Source organism: Gorilla gorilla, chromosome 3 (genome assembly GCF_029281585.2).
Source record: "Gorilla gorilla gorilla isolate KB3781 chromosome 3, NHGRI_mGorGor1-v2.1_pri, whole genome shotgun sequence".
Lineage (NCBI taxonomy): Eukaryota > Metazoa > Chordata > Mammalia > Primates > Hominidae > Gorilla > Gorilla gorilla.
Genome location: NC_073227.2, coordinates 153,409,714 through 153,425,282, shown reverse-complemented (window position 1 = coordinate 153,425,282; position 15,569 = coordinate 153,409,714). Strand labels below are relative to the sequence as shown.

At 34.0% G+C, this 15,569-nt stretch overlaps 1 long non-coding RNA gene across 1 annotated transcript in view; it reads left to right on the top strand.

Annotated features, from left to right (window-relative positions):
- LOC129532864 (uncharacterized) overlaps positions 1 to 15,569 on the top strand; it is a 54,045-nt gene that overhangs the window by 1,522 nt on the left and 36,954 nt on the right. The window contains exons 2-3 of the long non-coding RNA XR_008678799.2: positions 1,311 to 1,366; positions 2,159 to 2,227. This is a non-coding gene — a long non-coding RNA (uncharacterized lncRNA). The remainder of the gene's footprint in view (positions 1 to 1,310; positions 1,367 to 2,158; positions 2,228 to 15,569) is intronic.

The following is a 15,569-nucleotide window of genomic DNA, read 5'->3' as shown; positions in this document are numbered from 1 at the left end:
TGCTGCATTGGCACCTAGTCATAGGAATAGTGAGAGAATGGAAAATAAATGTAAATTATGATATATGTTTCTCAAGAACTTCATAGTCCTTGATTTTGTAATCAATTTGATAAGGAATATATATATGTTTAAATAACTTCATTAAGAGTATGAAAATTATTAAAACGTTTAATGACTATGAGTGCTAAAGGCATGGAGAATAAAGAAAACACTTGGATAAAATAAATTAAGCAAAAATTTCTAGAGAAGGACAGCTTTTGTTATGATTTTAATGGCAACAGTGATGCAGATTGGTAGAAAGAAATATCTGAATAGGGTTAGACAGACTTGAGCAGTAAAGAAATGAAGGCAGGGATAGCAAAAACACTTTTCTAGAAAGGTCATAGAAACAGCAAATGAATGTATTCAATTATGGGCCAATATCCTGAATTTGGACCCAGTTGCTTAAATGCATAATTCCAGCAGTCCTCAATTTTGTTTCATTGATTTATGTTTTCCCCATCTCCACTGGAATCTTGGCCAATTTGATGTCAATGGAAATGCGTGAGATTTTTATTCAGCATTCACACCTGAGCAATGCTTTTGGTATGTCTTGGGCTAATAGCCAATGTTCAGTCTTAGAATTATGATAAAACTTAATATTATTGCTTGTTCCTTAGCATATATATTTGAGAACCTTGGCAGCTGCTGCTAATTTAATGGTAAAGTGCTGATTGCTGATTTTCTCAAAACTTTTTTTTAAACTATACCTAGTCAGACTACCTAACCAAGTACCTAATTTAACAATAATATATTTACATTTTGCTGGATAACACCAGTGGTAAAAGTATTGTTTAAGCCCAAGGAACCTGACAAGCATTCAGTTGGTCACAGTTTTTGATGGATTTGTTGGCTGCATAACTAATTAGTACTTAATGAAGATGTGCTGACTGGATGAATGAATGCTTGACTTTTTACCTTTCTGTTTTAAATTTTAAAATATATTTCTAAGATATTATACCTCAGTTTCACGAGCTATGTTTTTAATAATCTGATTTGTAACAAGTCTTTTAAAATGTTATTTTTAAGAAACTTTACCTAAAATGAAAAATTCACTATACCTAATTACAAGTGTGTTACAATACTTGATGTCTCCCAATTAATACAGTGCATTTCTCAAAACTGCCACTACTCAAAAGTGGTATCTCTTCTTATAATTTTCTTTTGTTTACAGATTTTCTTCTCATTTCATAATACTATGTTGAATATATAAATATGTATAGAGTAAGTACAGTGGCCAATATTCTGAATTGTTTTGTTCATTTTATAAGGTCATGATGTCATACTAAGAAGAAACCACCTGAGATGTGACTGTTAGATGTTAAGAGTAAGTATGGCTGATACAGAAAGACATTTGCTGCCCCAGGTAGAATCAGGAGGTATTTTAATTTTGAAGCATGTTGCAGGGTTAAGTTAAAAAGAAAGGTTGATTGACCTGTTAGATTTAAAATGATGTCTTGAATTTCAAGTCAGAGGGGACACTGTTTAGCTTCTAGTGTCTCTGTTCTTCACCCTTCTGAAATGGAGATATTTCAGTTCAAATATGGTACGTTGGTTGCCATAGTATATTTTCTTTTTTCTTCTCTTGGGTTGATGGCTAACCCCAGTCTTCTTTATTCCATAACTGACACACTCATATTGTTTGTGGTTTAGATATTATGGAGTTTGTAAATACTTAACTCTGTATTTTGGCCACCTAATAAAGCATAGGTCGGTTGTCCAAAATGCAAGAGTTTAAGTGGAAATGTACAACACATGCTCACGTGTGTGCACACACATACACGTGAGGAAAAAATGGCATTGCAGTTAAAACTTTGTTTTTGTCATAATAAAATAGAAACATATCTGTGAAACAGAAGTGATCACAAAATCAGATGATGCTACACACAGCGTGTACTTGGATTACAGTGGAGAACTTGCACAACCATTGTGAAAAAGAAGGTTTAGTTTTTTCGTTTTATACAATATACAAATATTAATTACGGATGGATTTAAGCATTCATTAAATATATAAAACCACGGGATAACTAAATTTATAGCGTACTGAATATTTATATCACTCAGGTATGTTTTTTAAAACCGGGCTTAACATTGTACCTTTTCATGTCTACTCCCCAAGGCAAACAAAAACAAAGACCAACAAAAAAACCCAAAACAAAACAGAAGTTTCTGAAGGACAGCAGAAACGGTAAGTTTTTTCCATGATGCAAGACACTAAATGGAAAGTAACCTTCTCTTGGGAGCTACACCTAGGTAGCCCTAGTCATGTGAAACCAGTGATGATAGCAACAGATGAAGATTCTGGATGGGGAAAGTAAGGCTTGAAAATTTTGGATATGTCTGTTATTAAAAGGTAAGCCTCTTTTGACACTGGAGTAGCAAGAGGGGGTAAGTAGAATTGCTAGCCTTTTAAAATATTCCTCATTAAGAGGATTTTTTAAAAACCCAATTTTTGGTGTTAAAATCCAAGACACTCTGGAAGGTGGCTTATTTCAGTTGGAAAGATAGTAAGCTGGTTTTCAGGGCCCAAGTAGACAGTATATTTTGGAATCCTGAGGTCTGTTATTTCTAACATGCATGGATAGCATTGACAAATTCTCTTCTGACTGAAAATCTAAGTTGCTGATGTTTATGATGGTTATTTATTTCTTATCGCAATTCACATTGGAATTTTCCTAAAGGTTTTTTATGTCTTCATTTATTTGTTTTAGTATAATGGTTCTTATCTGATTAATTATATTTTTTCCTAGAGTTAAAATAAGATTATATTTATCTCAGAAAGGCAAAGAATGAGTAAATATTTAACCTAGAACACATGATTTGTTTATTTTAAAAGTCTATTGATCTTTATCGTTATTCTTTTTAACAATGTATCAGAATTAGGCTATGTTGAGATGGGAAAATTCATTTATAATTTTAAAACAATTGCTTCTCTAAGTAAAGATGTTTCTCTTTTTTCTCTTTAAAATTAGTAGTTTGGGTTTAGCTGGCATTCTCATGACTTACATAATATTTGTATGTTTAAAATAAGGGTATGCTTGGGAGCATGAGATCTGATTCTTAGGTTGGGGACTGTAACAGTAACTCCTATTTATGTCTCTGTTTTAAAATCAGATCTATTGTATACAAAGAAGAATTTTATAGGTAATAGCAGAAATGTTAATAGATCTTAAAGTTTTAATTTTAAAAATTAATTAAAAAGATAAATGCCATGATATTTAAGGACCTCTATTTAATATGGTGCTTTTGTCTTAAATTGTTGATGTTCACACTGTCCTTGCAGAATTTTATTGCATTCAGGAACATTTGTGAATTTTCTTTTATCTAAGAAGAATGTGTTATATTTCAGTGAATTATAGGTGGCAGTATACACAGCTAAATTCCATATGTTACTGCAGGTAGACAGAAGGTTTTTCAATTGTTTAACAATTTTATATTTAAGCTTATTGTCATTCTAGCCCCGTTTCTTAACCACCTCCTGTTTTTGGTCTTAATATAAGAACACCAAATAGCCTTCCTTTGATAAGAGAATGCTGGTTAGAAGTATTTTGAATCTCAAGTTTATTCTGAATGTTAGTTAAGATGCATTTAAAAAATTTTACTAAATAAAGATACATTAGAAAGAGTATAAAACTCATTGACTGCTTGATTTAATATTAAAATGAGAATTTAAAACTAAATGAACTCTTAAAATTACATATCAAGCCAATGACAGAGAATTTTTTATTCTGTCTCTTTCATTTTCTGTTTTAAAAGTTACAAGCAAATATGCTTTGACTGCTAAGTTGTGAAAATGCAATACTTTTCTGATTTATTATCCTGAAGTATGATACCTATCTATGAGAAAGTTAAGTACAAAATTGCTGTTCTTTATGCCTGATATACACCCTGAAAGTATTATATTCACGAGAATGATGAGAAAATTATATATGGTATCAAGAAAGAGAATAAACCTTAAATTGATGATCGATAGCTATACTGTGGCATCTCATGGAGAATAAAAATGTTGAGCATTAGAGCAGTCTATTAACTTCATTCCTTCGAGAAACTTTTACAAAGTGTATCTGAAGGTTTTAATGACAGTTATTCAGACACGTATGGGGTGGTGTAAGTGAAAGTCAGCGAGGTAAACAGGTCAAACTCTGGTGCCCTGCATGCTTTTCCTGTTGTTTTGTTTTACATACTGAACCTTGTAAAATGTGACACCCCTTTTCCTTTGAAACTGAAATTATTTTATCTAATCAAAATTTCTCATGTGTAGAGGAGGAAATTGAGAATGAGATATTCTCAGTGTAGGGTTGACATTACAGAATAAACCTCTGATAAGTAAACATTACTTCATTTTTATTTATGTTTACTTGTTTTTTCTTCAGTTTTGAGACAGGGTCTTACTCACTGCAGGCTCAAACTCCCAAGGCTCAAGCAATCCTCCCCCCTCAGCCTCCCAAGTGGGTGGCACTACAGGCGCACACCACCATGCCCAGCTAATTTTAATATTATCATCATTTTGGCCGAGCGCAGTGGCTCACACCTGTAATCCCAGCACTTTGGGAAGCCAAGGTAGGTGGATCACGAGGTCAGGAATTCAAGACCAGCCTGGCCAACATGGTGAAACCCCATCTCTACTAAGAACTACAAAAATTAGCTGGGCGTGGTGGCACGCGCCTGTGGTCTCAGCTATTTGGGAGGCTGAGGCAGAAGAATCACTTGAACCCGGAAGGCAGAGGTTGCAGTGAGCCGTGATCGCGTCACTGCACTCTAGCCTGGGCAACAGGGCGAGACTGCATCTTGAAGAAACAAACAAAAAACAAAACAAAACAGACAAACAAACAAATATATATATATAATCATTATTTTTAGTAGAGATGAGGTCTCACTCTGTTGCCCAGGCTAGTCTTGAACTCCTGAGCTGAAGAGATCTTCCCACTTCAGCCTCCCAAAGTACTGGGATTACAAGCATGAACCACCACACCTGGCCTATTTGTGTTTTCTTGAGTGTGGGATTTTTTTTTTTTTTTTTTGAGATGGAGTCTCAGTCTGTCGCCCAGGCTGGAGTGCAGTGGCGCAATCTCAGCTCACTGCAACCTCTGCTTCCCGGGTTCAAGCAATTCTCCTGCCTCAGCCTCCCGAGTAGCTGGGATTACAGGTGCCTGACACCGCACCTGGCTAATTTTTGTATTTTTAGAAGAGACGGGGTTTCACCATGTTGGCCAGGCTGGTCTTGAACTTCTGACCTCGTGATCTACCCGCCTTGGCCTCCCAAAGTGCTGAGATTACAGGCGTGAGCCACTGCGCCCGGCCCAAGTGTGGGATTTTTATTTGTTTTATTTGTTTGTTCTTTCCCTCACCATAATTTGTTTATTCATTTTAATATACTCAATTACTTTATAATTATTGACTCATAATCAACTTACAATTTTCCAGTAGGTATTCTTGTTTGCATTTGCTCACATTCATGCTGGCCAATTGTTTTGCACCATTTAACACAAGCAGATATATCAACATTATTGATTCTTATCTGAAATAAGCAGATTTAAATAAAGCCAGATTGAAACTATTTCTTCATATTATTTCCGTGTTCTTTTTCAAGGTCCTTAAAGATAGAGTCTGAAAACTTGTATGTTCTTTCAGTACTTTTCAATGAATTTTTATGCTTTTTGATAAGATATAGTTCTTCAGCATTTGAAAGTCTGAACACTCCAGCATTTGGAGTTAAAAATAGGGATACATCTATAGAAACCCAAGGAGATTCTAGTTAAATGTATTGAACTAAGTTCATTTTAAAATGTGAAGCCATGAAAATCTGCTAAAATAGGAGACCGATCAAAGAGTCTCTTTTGGGATGGAGACATGTAATGGGCCCCAGGTTTTATCTTCCCTTTTTGAATAATTTACTCACCTTGATAGCTCTTGAGTCAGATAGTGTGTTGAGAATGAGCAACTTTTCACCTGAAACTAATACTAGACCTAAAACTACCACAGTCCCACAGGATATGTCTCCCTAAAAAGTATTTTAAATGTACTAGTTGAGATTTCAATACTTAAACGGTTGCCTAGGTTAAAGTAAAATAATAAAATAAACATCTTCAAGATGTGGATGTTGCCATAGAAGTACAACTGACTTATTTTGCATATTTAGCTAGGGCCTAGGAAAAATCATTTATATACGTTGTGCCTACATGGACCTGTATGATAATCTAGATATTAGACCCTTTACTTTTGTGGACTCACATTTATATAATATAGAGCCTTCCAGAAATTAGTAACTTGTAATGCCCCATGTAATTTCACTTTGAAATGAAAAATGGCAAGAAATTTTGATTAATTACTTAATTCATTTATTTATTCAACAAATATATATAGCACACCTGTAATATGCCAAGATGCTTGAACACATTAGTGAACAATGTTCTTGCCTTCATTTGTGTGTGTATATAGACAAAAAATATCAAATAAGTATATTAGATAAATAAATCATCTTGAATGCTAGGACATTAAAAGTGCCATAGAGATCAGAAAAAGCAGAGGAAATTAAAGGAATCTCTTAATTTTAAGTTAAGCACTTTTTCATATGAAATTTGTGGAGGTTATAAAATACAGATATGAGGTTGAATGGGATAATAAGTGAATATGGTTGTTATGCTGTGAGAAGAGAAAATAAAAACAAAAATTTGGTTGTTCTTTTTTAAGGTTTCCTTCAGGAGTTGCTTTAAAGCTGATTTCTCAGTAGCCACCAAATTGAATGTTTTCCCACTAGGCAATTTGCCCCAAACACTAAATTGGTGGCAGAAGCACTGAAATAACTTTGTCATTCTAATGGCAAGAAGGCTTTTAAAGAGATTTTGAATAAGTTTCTATTTTTTGATAGTTGTCTTTTTTTGCAGAAATTTGAGGTAGTATTTTAAGTGTCAGTGGAGATAGAACATTGGTTCCGGATGTTGCGTACCCAGCAGGAACCCTTGGAGGAATTTCTTGTTTACCTTAATAAAACCGTTATCCTTTATGGGGAGTAGCTAACAGTAAAATACACACAAGGAAATAAAAAGCAAAGACAAATCTAGTTACTGTTATTTGAACAAGTAAATTTCATATAGAAACTGATGACAGTGAACTGTCAAACTTGACTACTCTGTGTGCCTCCATTGATTGGCCTTTGCAAAAGTCTGATTTGTAGTCAAGTAGTAATGAAAATGCTTAAAGATGCTGAAAGTCGATATAATGGGCACTTTTGGAATGTACCACATGTTCAGTGTGCTTCCAATATACATTTTGTAAGATTTCTCTCAGTTCATTTGGTTATACTATTAGATAAGCACTAGTCTTAGAAAATGTTATTTCCTCTGCATGCAAAATCTGTAGTGACAAAATGCTCATTTCGTGTAGTTCTCTGGAAGATTTTGTCCTGCTAAAGTTTCATAGTTTTGTTCTACCAGTGTGTCTATCCACCCAAGGTTACTTATTTATTTGCTTACTGTCTTCACGTACTTACTTATTTTAGAAAAACATGAAATAATTAGGTTGGAACTTTGTGGTGGGTGCTTACAAGTACTTTTCTGGATAAAAATATTCTCATAGGAAAAGTGGTAAGATGGTAGGGCCAGTGTGAGTACCCAAGTTTTGAACCACCAGTTAGTTATGTCTGGGTCATAGATGTATGTAGACTAGAAAAGGAGGGATGGATCCCAGGATAAAGGTGGGACTATCACTAGACGTAATAATATTAGAGAAACAGAAACCTGGATAAATTCAGTCAAGTTCTACATATGTGATGTTCATAAAGATGACAGTCAAGAAGAAAATGTTAAATATTGTCACCTGTATGCCTTTTAATAAGGCAGAGATATTTTTAAATTCATTTCAGAAAGATTTCTATGAAATGGTCCATATTTATATAAAGTAAATAACAAATTACATTAATGAAAATAATAATTTCAGTAATGTGTGAAGTCCTTGACTAGTTATTTTAAAAGTGCTTTGATAAAGAAAATTTTTTTTTGTATGTGTTATCTATTTTTAGATTCTGATGGATACATTACATCATTACAGATTGTATTCAATCTACTTTTAAAAACTGCTCCATATATATTTAACTTACTGATTTGCCATGCCTCATTAGCTGCAAACCTGTTTCTCAATGAATTTTCTATTATTTATAGGCTTATAGTGCAATGAATTAATATATTTACAATTATAATATATTAAAAACTTTCTCAATCACATTTAAATCATTCTTCTGTATACAATGAGCTCTATTTTAGTGGAAGATATATGGAATTATACAAATTTACTTGTAGATGTGTTTCTAACTTAATTTCATCACATAAAGTTGAAACTATATGTCTTAGTGTCTGTAGACAGATTGTTAAATTTATATAATGTCTTTCTGGGAGAAATGAGAGTAATTAAGAGGCGCAATGTTACCTATTTAATTAGCCTATTTGTATCCTCAGAAGAATCCTTAGTTGTGAAACGTATGAGAGCTTGCCCTTAGTTAATTGAATCAGAGGATTTTTAAAGTCATTTACATTTCTCCCTACTCATTTGGTTTAGTTTTGTTCACTCTAAAATGGCTCACCAAAAGATTCCAGACCATACACTTTTGTCTAAGTAATATTTTGTTGGAACCTGTGTAAATCTATGGTCAAATCTAGGGTCAGTATCAAACCTATTTCGTTACCAGAAAGCACTGAGTATATTTTTACAATAAAGAAGTATTCAAATATAAAAATATATCACCTAGATCTTTAAGAGTAAGGGATTTAATGTGTTGACACCCACTGAACAATTCAAAATGCAATTTGAGAGCTACTTAATCTGTCTTTCCTGTGGATATTGCTAAACCACAGGCACAGAGAGCTTAGTTTACATATGGATCCTCCCTTCCCCAGATAATTGTATTTACTAGGATAAACTTTACCTATTTTACTTTAATATTTCTTTGAAAGGTAAGTCCCAGTTTAGAAATTAGTGAATGAAAGGCATCATGCTTTTAATTACTCTTAAAAAGAACCTTATCTATCTCCTTTGAAAACTCTAAATTAGATTAAACTTTTGGGAGAGAAACAAAAGCAGAGGGGAGTTGCCAGTGAAGTGTTTTGAAGCCAAATGTAAGTTACCAATCCTTTTATGGAATAAAGGAAACTAAGAAAAACAGCAGCTGCCATTTCAGCTCAATAACTCCAGTACCTCCTAATGAAATCATTTTAAGACTGCTGAGTAGAAATAGTTTAAAGGTCTATTGTAAAAGAAACAAGAATTTTATTCATTAAATTAGACTCGTCAGAGACTGCTTTGAATTTGCAAAACTGAATAACCTTTTATTCCATGGTTATAGTTAAATCCTTAAACTCATTTGATTTCCTATGTCTTATTTGATTTCACTTTAAGTTTTCACCTTTACAAATGCATTACAGGCCAATCCCATAATATTTTCATTGCCCTCTCACTTTAGTAAAAAGGCAACAGAGTAACTCTTCATAAAATTAGCACACGACTGTGGGAATATAAATTGCAGAAATGAAGTCTCCTGATAATGCACAAGTAATAGAATGGAGAACATTTTTGTTTATGTGTTTTCTCAACTTCAGATAGCTAATGGAGACTTATCTTTTTAAAAAAAATTTTAATAGTGACATTTTTATGCTGTAGAATATTAGACTTGTGCAGAGATTACTTTCAGTTTTGTTACTTTTCAGTTGAGATTTATTCAAATGCAGACTTCATGGCAGTATTTGAGATTTTGCTGCCTAACAGATATGAGACATTAATTTGTACTTCATTAATTTAGAATTTCTGAAAATTTGAGTCTAGTATGATTCTTTGACAGTGAAAAAGAGGGTATGGTAAAAAAATAGTATACATACTAAGTATGTAAAGTATACATATATACTTATGTATATACTAAGGAAAAGTATACATACTTAGAAATGAGCAGGTTTCAAAATTTTAAGAATAGTTGAAAATGTTCAAAGCATTATTTTTCAATAACTTTATGTCATGGTTACAACTTACTAATTATATCATTTATCTTCGTAAGAAATATTTGGTTGTTCTAGAGCTTAACATACTTCACATTATTACAGTTTCTTAAAAATACTTAAATTTTTTTTTTCAATGTAATACATTAGAATTTTAATCAAACAGTACAGTGAACAAAACAGAGATCTATTGCTCCAGCCTCCTTATCAAGATACCCAATCCCCAGGGGCAATACTGTGAATCTCCCAGCTGTTTCTTCTGGTATTTGTGCATGGCCCAAGCAGTACTCTGATATTTCTGTTTCTTGATTTTCTACTTTAGAATCTATGTTTCTATTAATGTCTCAGAGTGAGATTTCTTTTAACTATCTGCCCATACATATAAAAACATGCTTCCTCTCTCTCCATTATCCCAAAAGAGCTTTATTATATTTTTTGGTTAAAATATTATTTAGTGTTTACCTTATTGTGAGCATATAAATTTGCTTTTATCTGAGCTTAGTATTATACTTTGAATACAGTTGGTTTCTTGAGCAACTGTTTTTATTGGAGTTTATGACTTGTTTTATCATGTGTTTAATTTGCATATACCTACCACTCCAACACTCCAGAAACACTATAAATCCTGTCAGTACAAACACATCAGGTAATCTCCTGGGTGTTTTTTTTTTTTTTTTCCTTTTTTGAATGCCAGCTTCTGGAACAGCTGATCTCTAGGTCAGCTACATAGCTGCTAACCCCAGACTTCCTATCACCATCATCCCAGACATTCCTTTTGCCTTTTTCATGTGTTCAGTCTTTTGCTTATCCTCTTTCTATTATTTCTTAATTTTAGCAAACATTTCCTCCCGAAACTTATGAGATAGGAATCATGGGCATTACATTTTTCAAATTCTACAATTATGAGAAACATTATTGAACATGGTATTTGACTGAAGATGGAATTCTAGTTTAGAAATTAGTATTTTTCCAAATGACGAAGTTGTTTCTTCTAAATCTTAGGACGTTCTGATTCTAAATCCAGATCTGTCTAATGTGAACTGTTGTGCTTGTTAATCTCTCCAGAAGGTTTTGTGATTATCTCTTTATCTTTGGTATTCCAAAATTTCAAAATGGTACATCCTGTGTGCCACTCCCCATAAAAACACAAACAAAAAAATACATTTCACTGGGTTGAGTACTCAGCAGGCCTTTGTATATTCTGAAAGATAAATATCTTTCAATCTTTGAAAATATTTTGATATCATTTATTTGATGATTTTATTCTTTTGTTGAATTTTTTTTCCTTAAAATTTAAATCAGTGCTCGAATTGTATTACCTTTTATTGTCTATTTTCCATATCTTTGTGATTTTTCTTCTTTCTAAAATGTGTTCTTAACTGGACCATCCAACCCTTCTGTGGATATTTTTATGTCTGTTATTACATGCAGTAACTTCTAAGAGTTATTTCTTTTACTCTCAGTTTACTTTTTTAATAATCTCATTGTGCTCTTATGGATACATTATCTTCTATTATGTCTCTGGAAAAATTAATATTTTCTTTTGAATTATTATCCTTCTATGTTTCTTCTTTTTCATCCAAGATTTATTTTCTATTTATTGATTTTGTTCACTATTTTTCATTTAGAGGACTGGTTTATATGTGTTACTCATTGACCATCCATTCAGTTTTGAATGCTGAACAAAAATGTTGATTTACTGCTCAGAATAAAAGTTGATTGGATGCTTAGTGTGCATGAGTCAGCTTGCAAATGGCTGGTATACCTCACAGTAAGGAGAGTCACTTAATTATTTTTAAGTATAAATGTTTAGGGCCCATTTATCCTGGTCTGATGTTCATAGAGAAGAATTTTCTAATCTCCTGCAGGTGAATGTATGAAATTGGCTGGGGAGTTCCATTTTTGATGATGCAGACGTTCATATTAAGCCTGTTGTTTTTATTTGGCTCCCGTATTCCCCTCCACTCCTGTCAGCTGTGTCTGGTGATCCAAAGATAAAACCCTCTTTTGCTTAACATCTCCATAAAGTTAACGTGTGTTGAGAAGAGAGGGCTACTTTAAGGACTGGTAGGAAAGTTAAAAGTATTTTTAGAGAAGTAATCTTTCCTGTCATTCAACAAACCTCATTATTTTCAGTCTCATTCCACAAGCTTTAGTAGTTCTTTACAAGTCACTAGTATTTCCCATTGCTGAGTAATTCAGTGGTCTGCAAAGAAGGACTTGGTTTGCTTCCTTTGGTTTTTCCCTTGAGGGAGCTTTGGCATTGGCTTTCTTTACTATACTGTATCCGTTACTATGTATCTATCTACTTTTCTTTTACCAAAACTTTTTTGACATCTCTCGTCTGCTGTAGTTTGTTCTCCCTTTCTTGTATTTGTGTGAATGTTTTGCATTCATTCACTTGTCACATGAATGCAATTGAGAAAAAACGTGCTCAACCAGAACTCAGTGCAACTTCAATTTTGTAAAACTATTCTGTAATTCAACAATTTTCAAATTTTATTTTAGTGACTTCACATTAATGACACTTTGCATTAGCTGAGATAGCAAAGTGTTCGCGTGAGGAAATGGTTACTTGCTAGCTATGGAATTCAAATCTTGTCTTCTCACCACTGGGATAAAGTTGATTTGAAAATGAATATATCTATATACTGACTGAATTCTTCAGTCAATAAAGAAATATTCCTACAATATACCAGAGTGTTTAATTGATTTTCTGTAGTACTCAATTCCAAATATGAAAAACAATGTTAATGAATGAGACAGCCTATCAGTAGTATTGCAATCTATGGTTAGCTTATTCCTAGAATAATTGCTACTGTTATTGTACATGAATTTTAGACATCACTATTGATGATTGTTAATAAAATATTAATAAAATTGACCAATATCATAAAATGTCTTACCCAAATATATAAGATTCAGTGAGCATATTGATATATACTATTAAATTGCTGTAACTGACAAAGAGATAAAAAGAATATACTATTGAAAAGGGGGTAAATTCAAGGAGGAAATGAACTCAAAAATTATTTGGTGATAGTATTTTTGGCTATTTTCTATTACAAAGGGAAGGTGAAACGTAGTTTAATGTTTTTGAATTAGTGGCTGGATACTGGCATTGATGATTGAGATATGAAATATAGGAAAGAGAGAAGTTTGGGTGAGAAATGTTGGATTTGGTTTCAGGCAGGTTAAGCTTGAGGTTCTTTTAAAATATTAAACAGCAGCCTGTAATACAGTACTGCAGCTTATCAGAGATGTCTAGGTCAAATATGTAGAACTGATCAGATTAGCTTAGCTACACAGAACAGAAATATTCCCATATCACAAATGTTTAAGCAAAATCAAAATTTATTTCACTCTAGTCGAAAAAGGCTATGGAAGGCAACTCAGGCTAATTTGAGCTCAACAAAGTTATCCAGGCTTTTTCCAGATGTCCACTCTGCCATCCCAAGGGCTGGCCCTCCTCTTATCAGATCCAAATTTTTGCATGTAAATGCTTCATCACAATGGTGTCTCCAATAGCTAAATGGAATAAAGGAAGAAGACATCACCCTTCTCTTTTAAAGACACTTAATCAACCTCCATCACCATTCTGTTTACATCTCTTTGGCCAGAATTTATTGTATCTCATGAAGCTACAAAGAAGTCCTGGGAATAGAGTCTTTTAATCTGTATGGTAACTCGACAGGCTAAAAACCAGCTTTCTGTATTTAAATAAAAATAAGAGAATAGAGGAAGGAGTAGGTACCTGACAGTTGTGAATTAAGTTACTGACACATAGATTGCATTTTGAAATGTAGACGTATATGAACCAGAAAAAGTATGTTAAAAATCTTATTTTTAAATCAGATTTTTGCAGGTTGAGCAATGAATGCAGATGAGGAACTAAAGAGAAGTAGAGACAAATCCTTCAAGGAATTTGAATGAAAAATGAGGGACAGGACAGTATCTCAGAAATATAGGGTTTGTGAGAGAGAAAAGTTAAATCAGAAGAAGGCCAGTCAAAAATGGGGGACATGATGAGCCTGATGACCAAGTCGAATTTTTAAATGATGCGATATAGTGATTCTCTACTTAATGAATGTATGTGCACTAATCCTTTACTTTACGTATTATCATCTTTTTTATGTAAGTGCAAAATCGTAGGCCTGAAAGGTTAATTGAGACACAGAGCTGTGAATTTAACCAATGCCCCAATCTCAACTCATAATTTCAATCTATCCCACTACCTCTTCTTCATTAGGAGGGATCTTAACTCTTAGACATAATTAATTTGCTTTTTTTTAAATTAGGAAGTTAAAGAGCTCAGTGAAGGTGAGATGGTGTTAGAATGAACAATATAAGTATGCTTTCAGTGGAAAAACACTTTTTAATGGTGACAAATTTCAAAACAATTTATCTAGGATCAGGTGCTGAAGGGGCACATTCTAATTACATTTCCAAAGTGGAAGCTGATCACTATATATTTTTTTGAGTGACAGAATTTTTTTATATTTAAATACGTAACTAACTTTCCTCCAAATAACCCCCAAACAAACAAGAAACCAGATTAAATAAACTTCACATTGAATATGCCCAACCTACATCTGTATGTGCAACTAAACACTGTGTCTATTACTGCAGTGTCAACCTTAAACAATATAAAGTGTTCTGTGGAGTTGAAGAAGCCCAAGTTTTAACTCTGTGGTATTTGGGGAGAGAAGATGCCGGAAGTAAGAGAAAGGGGAAATAAATTTTATATTTCATAATTTTGTCCTTCCAATATATTCATAAAGACCAAAAGAGAAAAGGAAGCTTGGGATTGTAAATAAATAGAGGAATAACGGAGTGTGGGACCCTCGCAATGCTACCTGACCAAAACATATGAAAGAAATTAATTCCTTTCAGATTGAAAAGGTGGGAGAAGAGATGAAAAGCGACTGAAGAGGATGGGAAAGAGACAAAAGGAGAGGGGACCATCCAGGGGAAAAGAAGAGACCCATGGCAGGGGAGCAAGATGGAATTCAGTGCCAGTGAGTGCCTGTTTCCATCTGTATCCCCATTATCTTAGGCTCCACTTGAGGGTCTGTCTCCTTCCTTCAAGCCTCTGTGCTGTCAGGATCCTCCGGTCCCCTCCACCCTGCCCCCGCCCCTACTGTGCCGGTCCCTCCCCTCTTCTGTTTACTAGGAGTTGGCTTGTTCCATAACCCTCAAGTCATAGTTCTTTTTAGCCAAAGAGGGAGACTCAGGCGTTTGGTACTGCTCAGAGCCAGGAGAAACCCTACATACAGAAGGGCTCGTACCATTTGCTGATTCAGTGAAATCCAGCTATAGTACACTGGTGTGCCACCTGCCAGGAGGCCTCCTTGCACAGACTGGCTCACAGGGACTAGCATGGGTAGCTGGAAGGGAGGCTGGACCACATTTTGGTAAGAAGGAGCAAGCTTGCATCTGGCTGCCCATTCTGCTTCTCTGGCTGCTGAGCAGGCCCTGGTACTGGGGTTGTGGATCCCATTCAAGCCTCTATAAGCTGCCTGCTCCTAGTTAGGCATTATGGGATATAAACCA